Source organism: Tamandua tetradactyla, chromosome 4 (genome assembly GCF_023851605.1).
Source record: "Tamandua tetradactyla isolate mTamTet1 chromosome 4, mTamTet1.pri, whole genome shotgun sequence".
Classification (NCBI taxonomy): Eukaryota; Metazoa; Chordata; class Mammalia; order Pilosa; family Myrmecophagidae; genus Tamandua; species Tamandua tetradactyla.
Window position 1 is genome coordinate 166,704,641 of NC_135330.1, and position 7,122 is coordinate 166,711,762.

A 7,122-nucleotide genomic window follows, 5' to 3' on the forward strand; every position below is an offset into this window, starting at 1 on the left:
TCCTCATGTGTGATACTTCGTAGGGACCTGTTGGGACTTTAGTCTAGTTATAGGTCTGGAAGAAATGAGAGGTGGTGTGGTTGGATCATGAAAAGAATTAGAAATATCTTCCAAGCCATTTGCTTCAGGGCATTCATTTGCAGTTTCATCTGGTGAAACAGGATTAACCACTCTAGGGTTAATCCCTTCAGGTGGAGGTTGGGTGGCCAACTCCTCAAGGCAAGCAGGAGGTGGGGCAGCTATGTCCTCAGGGCAGACTATTACAGAGTTATCTAGAGAAGACTCAGCATGACCTAAGGTTTCAACCTCTCCCTGACATCATTATCAATCCATGTCACCATCCCATTTTTCAGGGTCCCACTCATTTTCAATCAGTGCCCTCACTTTAATGGCAGACACCATGAAAGATTGAGATTTCAGTTTATGTAGTAAAGTTGCTACTCTAACAATAAGATTATGAGTCTGATTTTCAGAGATCTCAAGTCTATGGCTACAGGAAATAAGATTTTCCTTCAGGACACTCATAGAAACTTCTACATCTGTCAGACGGCACTTAAGCTTCTCATTTGAAGACTTAAGCCCATCCCTTTCACTCATTAATGTATACAGTGTATCTAAACAACAACTAGCCAAAATCTCTATACTATCTTCCAGAGCCTGGCTTTGTACAAGCGAAGCATTAGAATTCACTGGTGATATTTTAACTATCTCTTTTGCCAACTCACTCCATGGATTGGCAGCGTCATTCTGATTATGGGAATCAGAGTCCAGTCAGAGTAGAAAACCATCCATAAGAACCCATTTTTAAGGTTCTGTTTCTTAAGAACCCACTCCTGGTACCAAGTTGTATTAGGGTTCACTAGAGAAACAGAATCAACAGGAAATATTTGTCAATAAAAAATTCATAAAAGTGCCTCACATAACCATGGGAACATATTATCCAAAATCTGTAGAGCAGGCTGTGAAGCTGACAATTCCAGTGGAGGGTCTGGATGACCTCCACAGGAGAGGCTGACTGGCTGAAGCAGGAAGAGAACCTGTCTCTTCTGAAACCTCCTTAAAAGGCTTCCATTGATTAGATTAAGCATCACTCATTGCAGAAGACACTTCCCTTGGCTGATTACAAATGCAATCAGCTGTGGATGTAGCCAATGTGACCATGATTTAATTCTATGAAATGTCCTCATAACAAAAGACAGGTCAGCACTTGTCCAACCAAACAAAGAGGTACCATCACCTCGCCAAGTTGACATGTGAACCTGACCATGACATTCTCTAATTAAAAAAAAAGAAAAGAAAAAATTAACTTAAATTGAGGGATGGCAGACAAAGCCAGACTGGCCAAGGAGCAAGCAGAATCAGTCTGTTTTCTTGCAAGAGGAAGATGCTGTTTTTAAGCACAGGTATCATTGAGGCAAAGGTAGACATGTGATAGAAAAGTTCACTAAACAGAGGCTTTGCAATGTGGAGACTGTAAGAACAAAGATGAGGGCATTTCTTCAATTCCCCACCATTATGTACCAAATTAGCAGCAGCTACTATGGTGCTTTCAGCTTAAAACTCCTGTGATTCCTGTTTGACTGGAAGTACTTCAATTCCAGTGAACAATTTTCAGTGTGCAAGAATGAAGATCATTGTACCCTCTTCATGAGATTTGTGTGCAAAGTGTCAACAGATTGGAGTTTGCCAATGAATCAAAGTGGATCAAAATTGATCATATATATGTTAATAGAAGATGATATAAAGCATGCTTTCAAATTGCCATGTTTCATCCAAATGATGAGAAAGCATCCCAAGCTTTTATACTAAACTTAAGTAGGACTAGCTCTTCTCTTACCAAAAAAAAAATCCTCCGCTGCCAAAAACTGACTTTCTCTCATTTTCCTGGTAAATATCTTCTAAAATGGTTCACAGTAATTTCCTGGTGTTCACTCCCTCATGTAATCTACTTCCCTTATTAATTAGCCAGTACTAGTGACTTGCTTCTAATGAAAAAAATATGGGAAAAGTGATGGGATGTCCCTTCCAAGATTACATTATAAAATCTCATGAGCTGTGTTTTGCTTGCACTCTCTTTTCCTTCATGACTTGTTTGTTTTGCTTAACTGAGTTGCCATACTGGAGATGCCCAGGTGTCAAAAGACTGAGGGCAGCCTCCAGCCAACAGCCATCAAGAAACTGATGCCTCCAGGCATCAGCTAACAAGGAAATGAATCCTGCCAGCAAGCAAATGAGGCTTGGAAGTGTATCCATCTCCTGTCAAGCCTTTAGAAAACTATGGGTTGACCAACACCTTGACTGCAGCTTGTGAGAGACCCAGAAGTAGAGGACCCAGTTAAGTTGCCCTGTGTTAGTTTGGAAACTCCCAGAATGTGATATACCAGCACTGAATGGCTTTTTAAAAGGGGAGTTTAATAAGTTACAACTTTACAGTTCTAAGGAAGTGAAAGCATCCAAATTAAGGCACCAACGAGAGGTTACCTTCACTTAAGAACAGCTGATACTGTCCAGAACAGCTGTCAGCTGGGAAGTCACGTGGCTGGCATCTGCTAGTCCCTTGCTCCTGGGCTCCATTGCTTTCAGCTTCTGTTCCTGTGGGGGTTTCTCACTTTGCCTTTCCAGGGCTGGCTTTCAATTCTTGGCTTCCCTTGGCTCTCTCCAGGTTCTGGCTTGCTTAACATCTTACAATCATGCCTGCTGGGCCCCAAACATCTCCAAAAATCCATGTCTCTGTTCTCTGCCTATCAGCTCTACTCTGAAGTTTCTGTCTGCTCTGTTGTTTCTGACTCTCTCCAAAATGTTTCCTCTTTTAAAGGACTTTAGTAAACTAATCAAGACCCACCTGGAATGGGTGAAATCACATCTCCATCTAATCAAAAGGCACACCCACAATTGGATATGTCACATATCTATGGAGATAATCAAAGTTTCTGCCCTACAATATTGAATCAGGATTAAAAGAAATGGCTGCTCCCACAAGATTGAATCAGGATTAAAACACAACTTTTCTGGGGCACATAATATTTTCAAACCTGCACATGTAGCCACATAGTTCATGAGATAATACTTGTATTATTTGGCCGCTACTTTGGAGGGAAATCTGTTACATAGCATTTCATAACTCATACATCTTCTGTTGCTTCTTAACACTGATCAAAGCCTTTGTGGATAACTTAAATAAAAGGTGGTCTTAGTCTGGCTTACTCAAATTTAGGATAGTTTATGGACACGTAGTATCCATCCCACAATGCTGGGAGGTCAATTCCTTGGGGAGGTGGGCAAAAGGTTTTTGATATCTCTCTAATACCCACAAATCATCCTTCCATCTCTGACTTTCCAGAGTTATGCTTATTCATTCAACATTTAGTAAGCACTTATTATCCTGGCACTCTTCTTGTTTCTGGAGACATAGGAGTGAACAAAAGAGGCAAAACCCTGGTCCTCATAGAACTCACTTTTCAGAGAAGGAAGAAACAATAAACAAACAAAAAAAGTATAATATAATGCAGGTGGTGGTGGTGGTGGTTTTAGGTAAAATAATCCAAAGACACAATCTCTATTAGGGGAATATTTTAGCAGAGACTTTAAAGACATTATGGACTAAGTCATGAGAAAATCTGGGCAAAGAATATTCTAGACTGATGAAAAAGCAAGTGCAACAACTCTGAGGCAGGAACAAGCTTGGGATGCCAAGAAACAGCAAGAATATAACCTAACTAGAACGGTGAGAGATGAGGTTGAGGTTGGACAAATGGACAAGCACCTTAGCATTAGAGCGTTGTTGGCCATTATAGAACATTAAATTTTCATTCTGAGCATGATGGGAAGCCAGCAGAAACTTTAGATTTAGATGATTCCGAATGACTTAACTCTTGTGTATGGAAGGAAATGGGTTCCTGACAGACTAGGATACCTCTATTAGAAAGGTAAATTAGTAGAAAAAATTGGCAGGCTCTAAAAATTATTGAAAAGTGCACACCCTAAAACCTAGCAATTCCATTTCTAGTACTGATAGAGAAATCACCACATATTTGCACAAGGCAACATGTATAAGGATTTTTGTAGTAGCATTGTTTATAATAGCAAGGTTGTTGAGGTAATAGGGAAATGGATAAGAAATAAGGTACATTCAAACTGTACTACAGTCAAGAACATTTAATAAATTATATTTCTCTGTATCAACCTATATATATTTGAAAAACTATATAGTGTTGAAAAATCAACACATAGATCAATATGTATCATATGACATCATTTATATAAATTAAAACAATTATCCACTCACAAACGAGTTTAATGGATTGGTTCTAGATGCATAAATATATGCAAAGAAAATTTAAAAGAATGAATTGAAAGATACCTACAAAACTCATGATAGTGATAGTGGGAACGGGAATGGTACCTAGATGGTGGTCAAATGTCTCTGTAGTTGTATCTGCAATATTTAATTTCATTAGGAAAACAAAGACTAAAAACAAGTATGACAAAAATAATCACTGTTAATTCCAGGCAGTAAGAAACAGGTGTGCTTCTGCAATTCTTTTTACCTTTCTATACATGTAAGAAATAGTTCAGCTACTCCACAGCAATTAGTTGGAGCAAAAGACAAGTTCTCTTATGCAATTATGGCCATATAAGATTATTCTGCCTTGAATGAGGTGATAAAATCAGATCTCTGTTTTGGACTCCAGATGTTACTCGACAAAAATACTGAGGATTATTTTGCCCAATGTGCTCAAATAACCAATTCCTGAGACACCTGGGTTTTAAAGAGGGAAAAAGCTTATTACTAGGTGTCTAGTAGATCAGAAGGTCTATCTGCCCAAAAATCTGTCTCCCAGAACAGCAGCAATTCTGATAGTTTTATAGCATTGAAAGATTGGCAAGTTTTAGGATGAGCATAATGGCCTCAGATGATGTAATCAGAGGTGACTTAATTATCGAGCATATGCAGATCGATTACATGCTTAGTGACAGAACATATGTAAGAAAATGGCAACCTGAATATGAAGGCTGTGATTTTTAGTATTGTAATGAGATATAGGTGACTTGTAGGTTAAAGTTTAAGCTACTGAGCATGTCAGGCAGGTCCATTTTGGTTAGATTCAGTCTTGTTCATTAAGATAACTTTGAATGTGGGGCAGGTTAGTTTTGGGCTGACCCAAGACCCCTCACTAATAAACATTAGGGGCTGTCTTTAGTAATCAAAAACTCTAAAGTCAAAAAACTGGATAAATGGGTACAAGTGAAGGTTAGCCACAGGAGTTTTACAATCACAGGGCACATGATAAAGGCTATACAATCATTATCAGATCAAGGCAGCTGGATTACAATTTAGAGATTTCAGGAATTTCCCTCTGTCTACTCCAATATATCAGAAAGCAAAGAGGAATATCTATATATAATGATTCAGCAATCAAAATCATCCCTTAAACCCTAATTTATTGATTACAATTCCTCCCTCTCATCTGTTAATTATCTCTCAATCTTGAGGGATAATTAGGTCATGACCCTTCTACCTTCTTCAAGACTGAAAAGGGAAATCGTCATTAAGGGGCAGAAGGATGAAATGATGAAATTGGTTGTTGTCCTTGGAGTGTTTGGTATTTCTGGGTTTCAGAGTTTATCTGGCATTGGAACAATCTGGAGGTTTTAAGTTTCTGTAAAACAAAATAAGTAAAATTTTATAGAGCCCAGGATATCCTTTAGAGTTTCCAGGAATACTGTTGGTTTGATGTTTGCCATACCATGGCAGTTTGCAATATCTGGCTGAAACTTGCATAAGAGTAACCTGCAGAATGACCTCTCAACTTGATTTCAAATCCTGATTTGAAACTCTATTTCTTTTCCCCCTTTTGGTCAATTAATCCTATGATACCAGAGCCAGGTTTATCCCTGGGCATCATATCTCATGATGCCAGGGCCAGGCTTAACCAAAAGATTCATGTCCCACAATGTCAGGGCCAGGTTTACTCCCCTGGAAATCATGTCCCATGTAGGGGAAGAAGATCAGAGTTCGGCTTAGAGAAAGACCACATTGGCATAGAGAAAAACAGCAGAGGTTTTCTGGATATGGCTCTTAGGTATTAATTATAAGTATTCAGTTTTGCCATTACAGAAATAAGTTTCATAAGGGCAATCCCCAAGATTGGGGCCTTGGCTTATTAAATTGGGAAACTTTATTGTTTAAGAAAGTATCAGGAATTTTCAGGTGGTGAAGTTTAATAGTTCCACTTTTTCTCCAGTTTGTCAAGGGACTTTGCAAGTGCTACCCTATTTTCTGCCCCAAATACTCTGAAATGCATCAGGGTATAATGTTGACTTTCATAGAATATTAAGGTTTTATTTCAGCTATATCAAATAAAGCTGAATTAGGTTGTTTAAATAAATTTACTAGACAGATTAAATTAGATACTGTGCTACAGAAAATTTAAATTTTGGACAAAAGAAACATTTTTCTTTTGGTCTCTGTTCTAGTTTGCTAGCTGCCGGAATGCACCAGAGATGGATTGGCTTTTGATAAAAGGGGATTTATTTCATTAGTTCTTCAGAGAAAAGGCAGCTAACTTTCAACTGAGGTTCTTTCTTACACAGGAAGGTACAGAGTGATCTCTGCTGGCCTTCTCTCCAGGCCTCTGGGTTCCAACAACTTTCCTGAGGTGATTTCTTTCTGCATCTTCAAAGGCCTGGGTTGAGCTGCTTGTGCTGAGATGAGGTATGCTGAGCTGCTTGGGCTGTGCTACGTTGTGCTCTCACATTTAAGCACCAGCCAATTAAATCAAACATCATTCATTACAGCAGGCAGACCTCTTAGCTGACTGCAGTCCAATAGCCACAAAGGGCTTGGCTACCGAGCTTAGTCATTCTGCTGGGGCTCTAGAGCCACAGACATCATCCCTTTTGGGTAGCCAAATTGTTACCAGACCAAAAGGCAGTGGATTCCTTTGCCCAAAGCGCTCAAATGAGCAATTCCTGAGACTAGAGTTTCAAAGAGAGAAAAAGTTGATTACTAGGTGCATAACAGATCAGTTGGCCTATCTGCCCAAAAATCTGTCTCCCAGAACTGCAGCCATTCTGATTGTTTTATAGCATCAGAAGGGCAGATTTTAGAATAATGACCAT